Source organism: Pan troglodytes, chromosome 16 (assembly GCF_028858775.2).
Source record: "Pan troglodytes isolate AG18354 chromosome 16, NHGRI_mPanTro3-v2.0_pri, whole genome shotgun sequence".
Lineage (NCBI taxonomy): Eukaryota > Metazoa > Chordata > Mammalia > Primates > Hominidae > Pan > Pan troglodytes.
In genome coordinates, this window is record NC_072414.2 from 51433430 (window position 1) to 51449858 (window position 16429).

Consider the following 16429-nt stretch of genomic DNA (forward strand, 5'->3'; position numbering starts at 1 on the left):
CACATAAACTCAAGGTTAAATATTTGGAAATAAGGAATGAGAAGCTAACAAAATACAGAAATTTTTATAGAACCATTCACAATTAAGGAGATTTCATGCTGAAAGTTTTTCATATAATGTAAGAGACTTGTATTTAATTACTCACGGGTCAGGATTTTTAAACATGATTTATAACTATTACTGCCTCTCTCTTATATCACTGATTTCTCTTCCTTTACTGGATCATTCCTATCTGAAAGGAAACCTACGCTAACATTTTCCATTTTTTAAAAAAACGAAACAACTTCTCTTGACCCCACATCATTTCTTTCTGGCTACCTTCCCATTTGTCTGCTCCTTTCACTGCGGAACTTCTTGAAAGCATTGCCTGTGGTCACTACATTCTCTTTCACCTCCCATCTTTTCCTTAGCCCACTCCAGTAGAGATTCTGTCCCCACCATTGCACCCAAACTGCCCTCATTAAGGTCACCAGTGACCTCCTTGTTGCCACGTTCATCACTCACTTTTTGGGCTATACCTTTTGGAACTTTTCAGCAGCCTTTGACCCAGCTGACCAGAGGGTTCATACCCTCCTTGAAACTCTTCTTTTGTCTTCTGTGTTACCACACTCTCCTGGTTTTCTTTCAACTATGAAGGCTCTTTCTTCTCAGTCTCCTTCCTTGGTTCTTGGTTCTTGATTTCTGGCATCTGGTTCTTCCTTCTCTGGCCCAGGGCTTCATTCTGAACCCCATACATTTCCCCATGTGCACATCTTCCCTAGATAATCTCATCCAATCACAGGGCTTTATGTATCTCCTGTATACTAATGCTAATCAAAGGATGGCTTCTGCTCAAATTCTCCCCAAAACTTCAGACTCACAGCTCCAGCTGCCATCTTGATGTTTTTTCCTAGAGGTTGGTAGGCATTACATACTTGACAAGTCCAAAACTAAGCTCTCCATATCCACCACTGAACCTGCTTTTCCCACAGAGTTCTCCATTTCATAAATGGCATCATTATTTACCTATTTGCTTATGTTATAGAAGAAAAGCCAGAAAAAATTCTTGATTTCTCTTTCCTCTTTTCCTGCATCACAAGTTCGCTGAACTCTACCTCTGCATTCTAGTCAAAGTCAGTCCACCGTGTCTATATCTATTTCCTCTGCAGTCATTGTAATCCAAGCCACTGTCATACCTCACTACTACAATAGCCTTAAAACTGGTTTCTCTACTTTCTCTTTCTTCTCTTATGCCCTCGTAATTCATTCTCAAAACAGCCACCAGAGTAAATCAGATCAGTTACTCCTCTGCTTAAACCATTCCATGGCTTATATCAAATACAACCAAAACTATTTACTGCAACTTTCAAACTTCAACATACATTCTCCTCTGGTACTCCTCTTTTTCCCTCTTTTATTTAATTTTAATTTTAATTTTATTGTATAGAGATGGGGTCTTGCTATGTTGACTAGGCTGGTCTCAAACTCCTGGTCTCAAGAGATCCTCCTGCCTCAACCTCCCAAAGTGTTGGGATAATTTTTCCCCTTAGAATGTAAGCTCCATGAGGGCATAGACCACGCAATGACTACTGTGTCCCTGTGCCTATAATAGTGCCTGATACAGTCTAGGTGCTTGATGGATGAAGAAATTGAGGCTCAAACAAATAAAATGACTTACCCCAAATCACCCACTTGGTGAGAGATGAAGCCAGAATTTGAATGCAAGTCTTTGAATCTTGGAGTCCTTCTTTTTCATTACAATTCATGTAATATGTGTTCATCAGATAATTATTTTAATTATCTGAGTTAATGAAAAAGGCCCCTGACCTTCTGTTATTCATAAGCCTTATTTAAAAATTGCTAAAATAGTTTTTTTCTTTTTTATTGCTTTATAAAGTATTATTACTGTTACACACAGAAAAATCGTACTTTAAATGAATACTCTATCTGGAAAATATTTTTGTTTTAGTAAAATAGGCTTTGCCTTGGCTATTCTTTTATTTGTTTATTTGTTTGTTTTTGAGACAGGATCTCACTCTGTTGCTTATACTGGAGTACAGTGGCATGATCATAGCTCACTGCAGCTTCAACCTCCCAGGCTTAAGTGAGCCTCCTGCCTCAGCCTCCCGAGTAGGTGGGACTACAGGCCTGCATCACCATGACTGGATAATTATTTTATTTTGTAGAGATGGGGGTCTCACTATGCTGCCCAGGCTTGTCTTGAACTCCTGGCCTCAGGCGATCCTCCTGTCTTGGCCTCCTATTGGGTTTACAGGCATGAGCCACTGCACCCAGCTGACTATTCTATTTTTAATGGGCTCAAACTGAACTTAAAAGTCATCTTCTGATTTTGGTCAGAAAGTTATTAAAATATATTTGGAACAATTTGCTATGCAGTCAATGAGTTTATGTTCTTTTGAACAAAATTAGTTTTTAAATTAGTCTTAAGTCCTCTAAAAAAGGCTTCATAATGCCATTCTAAAGTGGAAGAATTGTGGTTTGCTAACCACACTTTTTGAATTGTCTCCAAAACAGAAATACAGAAATTACATCCTGGGAATAAAGGCAGTAAGACTCTTAAAGAAATAACCAGAAGAATTTCAAAATAATAGGTACAAGTACTTTAAAAATATTCTATAATTTATTTCTCCTAACTCTGGATTAAAAAAAAAAAATTTGGCTCTAAGAAATACATGTACTGGCCGGGTGTGGTGGCTCTTGCCTGTAATCCTAGCACTTTGGGAGACTGAGGTGGCCGGATCACCTGAGGTTGGGAGTTCGAGACCAGCCTGACCAACATGAAGAAACCCCGTCTCTACTTCTCTACTAAAAATACAAAATTAGCCAGGCGTGGTTGCGCACTCCTGTAATCCCAGCTACTGGGAGGCTGAGGCAGGAGAATCGCTTGAACCCAGGAGGCAGAGGTTGCGATGAACTGAGATTGCGCCACTGTACTCCAGGCTGGGCAACAAGAGCGAAACTCTGTCTCAAAAATACCCAAACAAACAAACAAAGAAATACATGTACTCAGTTTATAAAATCAAACTTGCTTATACTGATGTTTCTTCATCTTTTACTGTTAGACATTATCTAGTCACTTCCTACTAAGGAAGGTGAGGATTTAGTTCTCCAACACGCCTCGACATACCTCTGCCACATACACTTCCCCCCTAAGCTTCTCAATAGAGTGACATAGCAATCTTTCATTAAACCAACACTCAGTAACATATTTACATTATAACTATTGTTCACAGCTGAGTCAAGTATGATTCAACTCATTTCTTTTAACTCTTAGCATTAAGCATTGCCTTTTCTTGGGCTATTAGTTTTTTATGCACATATCACTAGTTCATCTATAAGCTTTCTGACAGAACTGTAATTCCCTTCACTAAGATCAAACATATCAGACAATCTGTTTCTGTTTCTTTCTCCCATTTGCCTGGGAGTGACCTCCCTATAGTGCTCTACTTCTTGGTTTTATTTTATTTTATTTTTTATTTTTGGGAGCACCGAGTCTCACTCTGTCACCCAGGCTGGAGTGCAGTGGCCTGATCTCGGCTCACTGCAGCCTCCGCCTCCTGGGTTCAAGTGATTCTCCTGCTTCAGCCTCCTGAGCAGCTGGGATTACAGGTGCATGCCACCAAGCCCAGCTAATTTTTGTATTTTTAGTAGAGACGGGGTTTCTCCATGTTGGCCAGGCTGGTCTTAAACTCCTGACCTCAAGTGATTTGCTTGTCTCAGCCTCCCGAAGTGCTGGGATTACAGGCTTGAGCCACCATGCCTCGCCTCTTTTAGCTATTTTTAAATGTGCAATTAAATGATTATTGACCTGTTGATAGCAAAAGTTACCCTGTTGTGCTATGAAATACTAGATCTTATTTATTCTGTTTTTTTAATACTCATTAACCAGCCACACTGCCCCCCTAGGCCCCACTCTCCTTCCTAGCATCTGGTAACTGCCATTCTACCCTCTATCTCCATGAGTTCAATTGTTTTAATTTTTAGCTCCCACAAATGAGTGAGAACATGCAAAGTTTGTCTTTCTGTGCCTGTTTTATTTTACTTAACATAATGACCTCCAGTTCCATCCATGTTGTTGTAAATGACAGGATCTCATTCTTTTTTATGGCTAAATAGTATTCCATTATGTATAGGTACCATATTTTCTTTATCCATTCATCTGCTGAATACACTTAGGTTGCTTCCAAATTTTTGTTATTGTGAATAGTGCTGTGATAAACATAAGAGTGCAGATATCTCTTCGATATACTGATTTCCTTTCTTTTGGGTATGTATCTGGCAGTGAAACTGCTGGGTCATATGATAGCTCTATTTTTAGATTTTTGAAGAACTTCCAAACTGTTCTCCATAGTGGCTGTGCTAATTTACATTTCTACCAACAGTGTACGAGGATTCCCTCTTCTGCACATCTTTGCCAGCGTTTGTTATTGCCTTTTAGGATAAAAGCCGTTTTAACTCGGGTGAGATGATGTCTCACTGTAGTTTTGATTTGTGTTTCTCTGATGATCAGTGATGTTGAGCACCTTTTCATATACCTGTTTGCCATTTCTATGTCTTCTTGTGAGAAATGTCTATTCAGATCTTTTGTCCATTTTAAATTGGATTATTAGATATTTTTCCTATAGAGTTGGTTGCATTCCTTACATATTGTGATTATTAATTCCTTGTCAGATGAGTGCTCTACTTAATCCAATCTGCAGTGATTGCTCTCCATCAGACCTGCTTGACATCACTCTTGGGGCTTTTCTTAGTCCTGAGAATTCTCTTTGATATTATTATTATTATTATTATTATTATTATTATTTTGAGACAGAGTCTTACTATGTTGCTCAGGCTGGTCTCAAATTCCTGGGCTCAAGTGCTTCTCAGGCCTCAGCCTCCCCAGTAGCTGGGATTATAGGCACCTGCCATGGTTCCTTTCATATTACCTTGAGGTGCATCTTCTACTACCTAGATCCATGTCTACTCCTTTTTTTTTTTTTTTTTTTTTTTGAGATAGTGTCTCACTCTGTCACCCAGGGTGGAATGCAGTGGTACAATCTCGGCTCATTGCAACTTCTGCCTCCCAAATTCAAGCTATTCTCATGCCTCAACCTCCCAAGTAGCTGGAATTAGAGGCGCAGGCCACCATGCCAAGCTAATTTTTGTATTTTTAGTAGAGATGGGGTTTTGCCATGTTGGCCAGGCTGATCTCGAACTCCTGAGCACAAGTGATCTGCCTGCCTCCGCCTCTCAAAGTGCTGGGATTACAGGCGTGAGCCACCACACCCCTCCCATCTACTCCTTTTTGATCTACTTTCTCATACCTAGAAAATATTTCTCAGTGGATTCCTGAGAAAGGGTGCATATGAGGTACATTGTTGTGAACTGAAATACACGAAAATATTTTATTCTGCTCTCAGCCTTGATGGATAGTTTAGCTGGGTGTAGAATTCTTGAATGGAAATAAGTTTCCCTCAGGATTTTAAAGGTACTATTCTTTCTTCAACTGCTAATATTGGGAAAACTGATGTTATTCGGATTCCTAATTCTTTGTATGTGATATTTAGTGTCTGGAAAATTTTGGATTTTGTTTTTATCTTTGTGTTCTGAAATTTCAAAGTCAGTTGTCTTGGTATGAATCTTTTTTTCGTTTACTTTGCCAGGTTTCTGGTAGTTCTGTTCAATCTAGATACTCATGTCCTTTCATTATAAGAAATTTTCTTCTACAACTTGTGCAACTTTAGGAGTTTTACTCTGAGCACCCTTATTGGTCATCCTGTCCTTCTGTATTGCCTATAAAAAAAATCTGTGTTGAAGATTTTTTTAAGTTTTACTTAGAATTGTTCCTCTCTAAACTTAATAAAAGGAAAGCTGATATCTCCTGTGGAAATGTTCCTACATATACCACTATTATCTCCCCTTGGAAAAAGGGTTGACTCTTGCTTGGAAAAACAAGAGTCAAATTGATTATGTTAAAGTTAGTATTAGGTATATTTGGGCTTTAAACTTGCAATGAATTAGCAATAACTTTGCATATATCACTGGGATTTATTTTAAAAATAATGTTTTGACTTTTAAGTACTGTAATTAGAAAATTTTATCTCCATGTGTAAAATAAAGTAGTTGAATCAGTATCAATTAGACCTTTATTTTTCTCTCTGGATTTGGGATAAAATAAGCCAGGGAAATTTAAGCCCTAATTTCTGATGTAATAGATGTAGGCAGAAGTCCTAGTTAGGAATAGGTGCACTCCTGATGCTGAGAACAGGGCAGGCAGGTGGAGAAGAGTCTTAGAGGGTTGAGTCCAGGCCAGGTAGTAGGACTAGGGAGGTGTGAGTCTTCTTTGTTCTGGGTATGCTTTGTAATTTTACTTTACCATTCATGAGAATAAACCAAAACAATAAAAAAGAAAAATAAACTAAACAGCTGAAAGCAAGGGCCAGATAATTGTCTGGTGGTGGTGATCACGGACTCCTCAGCCATTGCCAGCCACATTTATCCTCAGAGATTTTCACTGGGAGAAAGAATGATTTCAACCAGCAGGGGGATGGGGAGGATAGGACAGTTATGTCACTTCCACCCTTCCTGTGGCACCAAATACACAGACCTATTTCCCTTTTTTTTTTTTTTTTTTTTTTTGAGATGGAGTCTTGCTCTGTCACCCAAGCTGGAGTGCAGTGGTACAATCTCAGCTCAGTCCAACCTCCGCCTCCCGGGTTCAAGCAATTCTCCTGCCTCAGCCTCCTGTGTAGCTGGGATTACAGGCATATGCCACCATGCCCGGCTAGTTTTTTGTATTTTTAGTAGAGATGGGGTTTCACCGTGTTAGCCAGGCTGGTCTTGAGCTCCTGACCTCAGGTGATCCACCTGCCTTGGCCTCCCAAAGTGCTGGGATTACAGGTGTGAGCCCTATTCCCCTTTTTAAGGGCTTCATTTGGTACCTAATTTGGTTCAGTCATGTCAGTGGGGCAGGAAGGATTCAGATAAATACAAGGTAGAAACCACACTGTGACAATGTCACTCATTGCTTTAGAAGAAGACAGACCTTGGAATTTGTATTAGGTACACCCCAAAATGATGCAGGAGATTAGGAGCTGCATGTACATTTGACTATGACGTTGAAAACTACATGTAAGGAAAAGAGATGGTTTGGAGTGTGGCTGGGACCAGAAGGATTCTTAGAATTGTTCCAAACCAAGCAATAGCAGTAATATTATATGGAATGAGTTAACCAGATTAATTAACAAACTCTGTCTCCCTGTGTAGGACATAATAGTTGAACCAATATTAATTAAATCTTTACTCTTCTGACTGAGTCTTGGGAGACATTAGTAAAGAAATGTGTATGTTAAACATAATAAATAATATAAATAATAACTAAGATGTTATTCTAAGCTCTTTATATGAATTGGTGCCTTTGATCTCCATTTGAACCTGATGAGGTAGGCACTATATTATCTTCATTTTACAGGTGAGGGCACTACTTAACCCAGTCTGCAGTGACTGTTTTCCATCAGACCTGCTGGACATCACTCTTTCACTCTTGGGGCTTTCTTTTGTCATAGTCCTAACAATTCCCTTTGCTATTATCTTTTTTTTTTCTTTTTTTTGAGATGGAGTCTCGCTTTGTCACCCAGGCTGGAGTGCAGTGGCGCAATCTCAGTTCACTGCAACCTCTGCCTCCTGGGTTCAAGCGATTCTCCTGCCTCAGCCTCCTGAGTAGCTGGGATTACAGGCACGTGCCACCATGCCCAGCTAATTTTTGTATTTTTAGTAGAGTTGGGGTTTCACCATGTTGGTCAGGCTGGTCTCGAACTCCTGACCTCATGATCCGCCTGCCTTGGCCTCCCACAGTGCTGGGATTACAGGCGTGAGCCACTGTACCCAGCCTTTTTTTTTTTTTTTTTTTTTTTTGAGACAGAGTCTTACTATGTTGCCCAGGCTGGTCTCGAATTCCTGGGCTAAGTGATCCTCTGGCCTCAACCGCCCCAGTAGCTGGGATTATGGGCACCTGCCATGGTTCCTTTGATATTACCTTGGGGTACATCTTCCCCAAAGAAAGTCAAAGAGAGCTTAAATAACTTGCCCAAGAACATACAGATAGTTTCCAGCACCTTTAAAGTATGAATCCCCTTAAGGGGAGAAAGAAAATGTCAATTTTATTATTTATGTTTCCCAGGGGAAGAAAAAGCTGTTTCCTGACTCTACAGTGATGAAAACCTACTACGTGACTATGTGGGGCTCCAGTGCCTGGTAGAGAATCCTGCAACCCATTCACATTGCCTTGGGAAACCTGTGTGTGTGCAGGAAAATGATTTAAGTGTATTCAAATATGGGAGGGAAAACAAAGACGATTATACCTATTTGTCTCTTTAAAAACAACTGCATAATATTAATTTATCTTTGTTATTTTTCTTTTTTCTTTAATTTTATTTTACTTTAAGTACAGGCTATGTATTGTCTATTAATTACAATTTTTAAACACTGCATCACTCTATATGCCTTTACCTGGCAGGCATGTACTCATAAAGCACTCGTTTCAGTTTAATTAATTAAGAAGATGCTCAAATCCCAAAACATGTTTGGCTCTGTGTATTTTAAACTAACAATTATTTGATTGGATTTATCTGGGTAAGTACATGAATCTTCACTCCTTTGCTAGTGCAGACCTGAGGTGAAGGTGTAAGAAATCAGAGATAATGTTAAAATTAATTTGCTCCCTCAAAATAAATTTTTATAAGTTACTATTCACATTCTTTGATATGTGCTGTCCTTGGGGAAGACAGGGGAATGAAAACAACATTTATTTAGTTCTCACTGTGCCATACACTTTACCTACTGAAGTTTGTAAGGCATTTTTCCTCCTCAGTCTCATTTGGTTTTTATGCGGCAATCTTGCACCTGGTACCTACAAGGCACAGCTGTGACATCAGAGGGGCCCAAGTTCAAATTCTAGCTCTAGAACTTAATAGCTTTGGGACCTTGGACAAGTTACATAATACCTCTAAGCCTAAGTTTATTCATAAGCTGTTGCAAAAAAGAAATAAAGTACTACAAGTAAGCATTTAGCACAGGGCCTGACATAAACATTGGCTATGATTGCAACAGGGCCAGGGCTGAGGGGAGGTGAGTGAGGCCAAATTTAAGGTGCGACATTTAAGGCAAACTCAATGATCAAGATAAATAGTATTTTAATGCAATATTTAAAAAATCAGGCCGGGCATGGTGGCTCACGCCTGTAATCCCAGCACTTTGGGAGGCTGAGGTGGGCAGATCACGAGGTCAGGAGATCGAGACCATCCTCACTAACACGGTGAAACCCCGTCTCTATTAAAAAAAAAAAATACAAAAAATTAGCTGGGCATGGTGGTGGGCGCCTGTAGTCCCAGCTACTCGGGAGGCTGAAGCAGGAGAATGGCGTGAACTCGGGAGGTGGAATTTGCAGTGAGCCAAGATCGCGCCACTGCGCTCCAGCCTGGGCACAGAGCGAGACTCTGTCTCAAAAAAAAAAAAAAAAAAAAAAAAAAAAATCAAAATTGGGCCGGGTGCAGTGACTCACGCCTGTAATCCCAGCACTTTGGGAGGCCGAGGTGGATGGATCATGAGGTCAGGCGTTCAGGACCAGCCTGACCAACATGGTGAAACCCTGACTCTACTAAAAATTACAAAAATTAGCCAGGTGTGGTGGCACGCGCCTGTAATCCCAGCTACTCGGGAGGCTGAGGAAGGAGAATTTCTTGAACCCGGGAGGTGGAGATTACAGTGAGCCAAGATTGCACCATTGCACTCCAGCCTGAGCAACAAGAGCAAAACTCCATCTCAAAAAAAAAACAAACAACGAAATTGATGCAAAACATCCATGATTAATAAAAAAATGAAAAATTTCAATAAGGACAGGGTCAGTATTCCTAATTTTCTTTGCCTGGCTTCAATATGTCTTGCTATGGCACTGTATACCACAACCTCATGTGATGGGTATTGTCATTTCTTTTTTGTTGTTGAACAGAAGTTCAAGTTGTCTTTTAATTCAACCTATGAGAACAACTGTCCGATAATGTATTACTTGACAAAGAAGCCAAAACAAGAGTGTCAGCTTATGTGAGGTTTCATTGTCTAAACTGTGGTGTCATGACTGGCTAATGTAAGGTAGGCCATGAATGTTTGCTGAACTAGATTGAACCGAGCCAAAGTGGTATCAAACTTCAGAACAGCCTGAAGACTATATATGTGTGTGTGTGTGCATATATATATATATATATATATATATATATATATATATGTCTATTTCCTGAGAATTGTTGGAAAGAAGAATTGTTTCAAAATCAATGTGCAATAGAATTTTCCATTGCTTTTCTTGCCTCTGAACTGGGTTTTGGATAAATCAGTTTTATTATAAGGCTATTTTAGGATTTCTGGCCACAAACTCTTTGTAGAAAGACTTCTTTATTTCAGATTTCACTCTTGAAAGTGTTATGTTGAGGGCTCACTTGTATGCTATATAAATACACCCTGAGGCTGAACTTTCCCTGTTATGTACAACTGCAATTATCTAAGTTAAGACGTAAACACTATTAAAAGGATCTTCTCAATATTTTGTGCTTTCTCTGCTGGTTGTACTTTAGGCATAACTACTTCAAAAACATTATTGCGAGATGGATTAGCCACCAATGAATTCATAAGCAAAACATAATATTTGAGAGAATGAGCCTATACATGAAGAAAAATTATTAGCAAAAACAACACAGCCAATTGTAGTTTATTCAAAACGTATGAAAAATCTATAATTTCTATTAAAAAAAGAGGAAAAAAGGAATTTTCTTAATTCTATTTTACTATTAGCAACAAAGAAACCAATAAAGAACAGCCATAAAGAGTGACGTATTGTGTTAATTGGTTATTAACCCAAGTTTTTAGTTGGTTATTCACAGAATAATGTCCCAAGGTCTGAACCCCACCTTTGTTCAATGTAAGATTTCTCTTATTCGGTGAAACATTTTATTTTTGAGACATAATACCTTTGGGACCTTTTGAGTCTCACTCTGTCGCCCAGGCTGAAGTACAGTGGCGCGATCTAGGCTCACTACACCCTCTGCCTCCCAGGTTTGAAAAATTCTCGTGTCTCAGTGTCCCGAGTAGCTGGGATTACAGGCACCTGCCACCATGTCCGGCTAGCTTTTGCATTTTTAGTAGAGACGGGTTTCGCCATGTTGGCCAGGCTGGTCTCGAACTCCTAGCCTTAAGCTATCTGCCCATCTAGGCCTCCCAAAGTGCTGGGATTACAGGTGTGAGGCACCGTAACTGGCCCGATGAAACATTTTTGAAAAGGAAAATGGATATGGCAATAATGAAAGGAATGGTAGAATTTAGATTGAGTTACTCAGTGCAAAACGATGCATTGTGCTCTCCTTGTCTGCAGCCCTACAACTGTATATAAATATGCAGAGACTATTTTCCCTTATCTTAAAAACATCCACTGGGCACTACAGATCTCTATGGATATTATTTCTCACCTTCTTTACACTGCCGAACTTCTCTAAAGAGTGACCTACACCTTTCTTGTGTTTCTACAGCATCCAGTCTTTTCTTAACCCACAGCAATCTGATAACTAAAAAACACTCCTGAGGGTCACCAGTGACTTTCTATTCACTAAATTTTCTTGGCTTTCTGCAGGACTTGTCCCCTGGAAACTTTCTGCCCTTGAGCCTTCTCATCTGTGTCTTCTCTGACACTGTCCTCACTCTTACATCTCTGGGTCTTCCTCATTGCTCCCTGTGGGAACCTTCTTTCTCCTCCTGGTTCCTACATATGACTGTTGCTTGTGGTCAAATTCTTTGGCACTCTATTATTGAGAATGAACAACGTGTAACACTCCTCCCAATGGATCTCGACAAACCACGGTTGAGAATTGCTGCGGACAAAACAAAGTGCTAACTCTTTATCCATCTGAAACTCACCACAGCCTTGGCCCAACTGCTTTCCAGCCTTCTTATAAACACCACGTTGACCTACACAAGCCCTTGACCTCTACCTACCTAGAGGAGCCTACTTACTATCCTTATAGATGTCGTGTGTATCTCATCTTCATGACTAATGGCAGTGCAGAGACAAAAGTAGAACCAGAGCTCAGCCGTGGAATAAATCACTTAAACAATTTCAGCCGGGCTTGGTGGCTTATGCCTGTAATCCCAGCACTTTGGGAGGCTGAGGCAGGTGGATCACGAGGTTAAGAGATGGAGGCCATCCTGGCCAACATGACAAGACCCCATCTCTACTAAAAATACAAAAATTAGCTGGGCGTGGTGGCGCATGTTTGTAGTCCCAGCTCCTCGGGAGGCTGAGGCGGGAGAATTGCTTGAACCCGGGAGGCAGAGGTTGCAGTGAGCCGAGATCACGCCACTGCACTCCAGCCTGGCGACAGAGCAAGACTCCGTCTCAAACAAACAAGCAAACAAACAAAGCAAAACAAAAAAATTCCCACAGTGGACTGGGTGCAGTGGTTCACACCTGTAATCCCAGCACCTGGGGATGTCGAGGCCGGCGGATCACCTGAGGTCAGGAGTTTGAGACCAGCCTGGCCAACATGGCAAAACCCCCTCTCTACTAAAAATAAAAAAGTTAGCTGGGCATGGTGGCGTACGTCTGTAGTCCCAGCTACTCGGGAAGCTGAGACAGGAGAATCACCTGAACCCAGGAGGCAGAGGTTGCAGTGAGCCAAGATCGAGAGCCTCTGCATTCTAGCCTGGGTCACTGACAGAGTGAGACTCTGTCTCAAAAGAAAGAAGAAAAATGAATTTCCATGGTGTCTAGCATAATATACTGAACAAATTATTTGTATTTAAATGACTGCTTTGTAAATAGTATTACAGCCATCAAGTATATAGAATTGTTCTCTTTGATAATTTTTTTGGTAATCCTTGCAGCATAAAATAATTTGTGATAAATCATGGCTTTTTAATTGAAGTAATGCAAGAAAATCTCCATCTCCTGTAATGAGTTACAATCAAAGTGATTCTGGAAAAAATGGATATTTCGTTGCAATTTAGCCTACAAAAATAGGGAAAGAGTTGGAAAGAAACTAGTGTAGGCTTAATCATTGTGCATTAAATTTTGTCCCCTTGGGATTCAAAACAAATCACTTAAGAAAAAAGATAGATAAGAAGTGGGAAGTCATGGGCCTGATTCAAGACCACTTTGAAAGCCCGGTTCTTATTGAGAAATTCATGTTTTGAAATAATTATTAATACAATTATTTGTCTTATTTGCTAACTGTTATGATTTTTAAAAAGGAAATGAAAGTCAGCCTAAATAGAAGGTGCCTACATATGGCAAGAGCCCCTCACCTTCCAGGTCCTCTCCTTCCCTACCTTTGAGAGTGAGGGAGTCTTGCAGCAAATGAAAAATCAAAGTTCGGTTTTGATGGCCAGAAGTAAGAAGGCACTTCCTCTGTTTTATAGGTGTTCCATTCTGAGGAATATTAGGATCTACTATCACTCTCCTAGGAAGCCAGGAATGGGTGCCTTGAGGCTCTGGCACCTCAAGTAGTAGAGGGAGTAGGGTCAGTATTGGGGTGGGCAGTGAAAGGGTAGAGTAATAAGAAGAGGAAGAAACAAGACAGAGGGGACATTATGTGTCCATCTGAGGTGCTCTCCATATGCACTGAAAGGAACCCCGATGGAGACAGGCAAGAAATATTTTGAACCTTTTTCTAGACTCTTGGTGATGGACTCTAGGTTTGAATGGGTACTTTCTGCTAACACATGCACACCTTTCCAGATGTTGTGGCCAGTTACAGCCAGAAGGTCACTGGGAAGCAGAGTGACAGTGTCATCACCATGACATAGGATCCAATTCAATATGTATTTACCTAGTACATACCATGCACCAGGCAGTGGGAATCTAACCGAGAAAGGAAAGAATAATCATTGAGCTTTTGCAGCACTAAAGAGATGCTGTTAGATCAGATCTACACATCACAAGACTCAAGGCCATTACTCTCCTGGTCACAACGGCAGTGTTAACATGTGTCTGTGATTATTTGATGAATGCTCGTCAGGCTCTAAGCTCTGTGGGTTCAGAAAGTGATGTGTCTCTTTTTCATCTTCACCATTGTGTCTCAGGGCTAAGCATAGTTTCTAGCACTTGGCAGCCATCCAATAGATACTGTTGGCTGAATGAATGTTACAGATGCGTTAGCGCTTTGTGGAAGGTATTAGCCCGTTTTACTGGTGAGGCAACAGTCGCAGAATACCCACAAATATTTCAAAGATCACACACAAATAACAGTCCTTAATACTAATAGCCCCTAAATAATAATCCTGCCGGAGAGAGAATTCCAAAACCGCTCAGCCGAATCCACAGTTCGGGCTCTTCTACCATGTCGGGCTCCTTCCCCTGGGTTGGAAGGGCTCAGGCTGGGGCGGGGTGGGGGAGACAGACAGGAGCCCCTGTGCTGGGTAAGTACCAGTATCTGCGAAGGAGGCACGAACCAGATGAGGCAAAGGTCGTGTCCCCCGCAACTCCGCTGAAATCCTGCCCACCGAGAGGAAGCACAATTATGAGTGAATGGGCTTGTGCGTCCTGATGAGAATCCAAAATCGAGAGGAAGGTGGAAAGAGCCAGGACGCGCTGGGAGGGGATGAAGCTGACGGGAGAAGAAAGGGCTGGGAAGAGGAGGGGTGTTCGGGGTTCTTCTTCTCGTCGTGTCTGCTGCGATGAGACACGATCCTGGGTCCCAACTGCAGGTGTCAAGGCGATTCAGTAAATGACACATGGCAGCCCCGGAGGGTTCGTTCACCTGCACAGGTGGGGCGTCACCGTGGCCTAATCAAATAACTTCTCCCCAATTTGAGGTGGGGCGGGGGAGAGAACTATTTTTGTGGGAAAGCGGTTTAGTAAATAAGGTATATTGGGGCTCTGGAGAGAATTGCAATGCCACCACCATGGCTATGATCTCCGTCAGGCACCATTTCAACACCTCTCCAAATCCACCATCCCTACAACAGGATTTATTTTCCAATGAGCGAAATCCCCGCCCGCCAACTCCAAGGCGCTTGGATGCGAGCTCTGTGGGAAACAGCAGCGACGAGCAGAGGCTATTTTGGGTGTGGGAACGAGGAGGGAGGAGGGGCGGCGCCGCCAGGCTGGGCGCGGGTGCGCGGGGAAAGCCTCCAGCTCGGGCTGCCACGGCAACCGCGTCCAGGCAACGCGCCCGGAAGCGGCTCGGGCGGCGCGCGGCGGCTCGCGCCCCCCGGGAGCCGCGAACCCGGCCGGGCCGCGCGCCGGGCCAGGCGGCAGGCGCGCGCTGATTGGACGGCGCTCCCCGCGGCGCGGGCCCGCAGCCGGGCGCCCTGCTCAGCCAGCGCCAGCGGCCGCCGCACCCAGCCGCGCCGGCGAGGATATGGGCAGCCGCGGCGCGCCCACCCCCCGCGCCGGTGAGTGCCGCGCTCTGGGAACCCCGGCCGGGCGGCCTCTGGGGCTGGGCGGCGGGAGCTCTCTGGGACGGCCGGTGACCTTGGGGCAGCCTCTCAGGAGATAGGCGTGGGGTAGAGAGAGCTGCGCGTGGCCCATGTGACATGCCGCGGGCTAGAGGGTTAACTGCATGTGACGCGAAGGGCTGAAGTTGGGCACAGAGCGCAACTGGCGTTGCATTTTCGCGGGGGCTGCATGCTAGCGAACCAACCGACGCCCGGAGGGACTGTTTGGGGGAGCTGGGGTGGTGCACGGATTGCCAGGGGTAAAGGCGAGTCAGCCGACCCACTACTCAGAGTGAGTGACCTTGGGTAGGTTAACCATCTGCTCTTCCGCCCCTTCGCTTTTTCTCATCTTTCAAACGAGAGGCTAGGGGGTCTTTGCAGTTCCAGAATGCTGTTGTGCCATCCTACTGCGAGCTGAGAAAGAGCCCTAAAGTACGGTTCTGCAGGTACCGGAGATGCAAAGCTTAACCATGTTTATTCTAGGAGGGGTTTCCATTAATTGGCTCCTAAAGTGGTAAGAAATGTTATCGTTGTCTGGAAGATTATGGAGCAAGCAGTCGGTGGTCCGGAGAATGGCTTCTTAAGATGCACAGGTTAAAACCTCTTAGGTGCCCTAAAGACATGAACAAAATCAGGATTAATGCTCCTAAGTTCTTCTTTCCTGTAGTTAATCTAATAGGAAACTTTGTATTTGAACAGGTAAAATCAAAACCCAATCGTGGCAGGCAGCAGCAAATTAAGTGAGTCATTTCTTCAATGTGCACGAGGTTTATGTGTGTGTGTGCGCGCGTGTGTGTGTGCGTGTGTGCGCGTGCGCTCTCGTCCTCAGCTCAAAGTCTGCGTACGGCAGTGTTAGAAATTATTTCATAGGAGTAACCAGAAATAATGCTAGAATGATTCGAATCCACAAAAGTGCAGCTCTCTCAGAAGCAAGGGCAAACATTTGCAACTTGCTTTTAAAATAAGAGGTTTG

General features: G+C 42.6%; 1 protein-coding gene across 4 annotated transcripts in view; it reads left to right on the top strand.

The window, feature by feature from the left end:
* FAM81A (family with sequence similarity 81 member A) overlaps positions 1–16429 on the top strand; it is a 123211-nt gene that overhangs the window by 22577 nt on the left and 84205 nt on the right. The window contains exons 1-2 of one of the 4 annotated variants that reach the window (XM_009429245.5): positions 15320–15414; positions 16156–16196. The exons of 1 other annotated variant lie outside the window; for it this stretch is intronic. The gene's annotated coding sequence lies outside the window, so the exon portion shown is untranslated. Of the gene's footprint in view, positions 1–15239; positions 15415–15630; positions 15763–16155; positions 16197–16429 lie in introns of those variants that run through there. 2 more of the 4 variants (XM_510450.7, XM_009429246.5) reach the window with 2 other exon arrangements.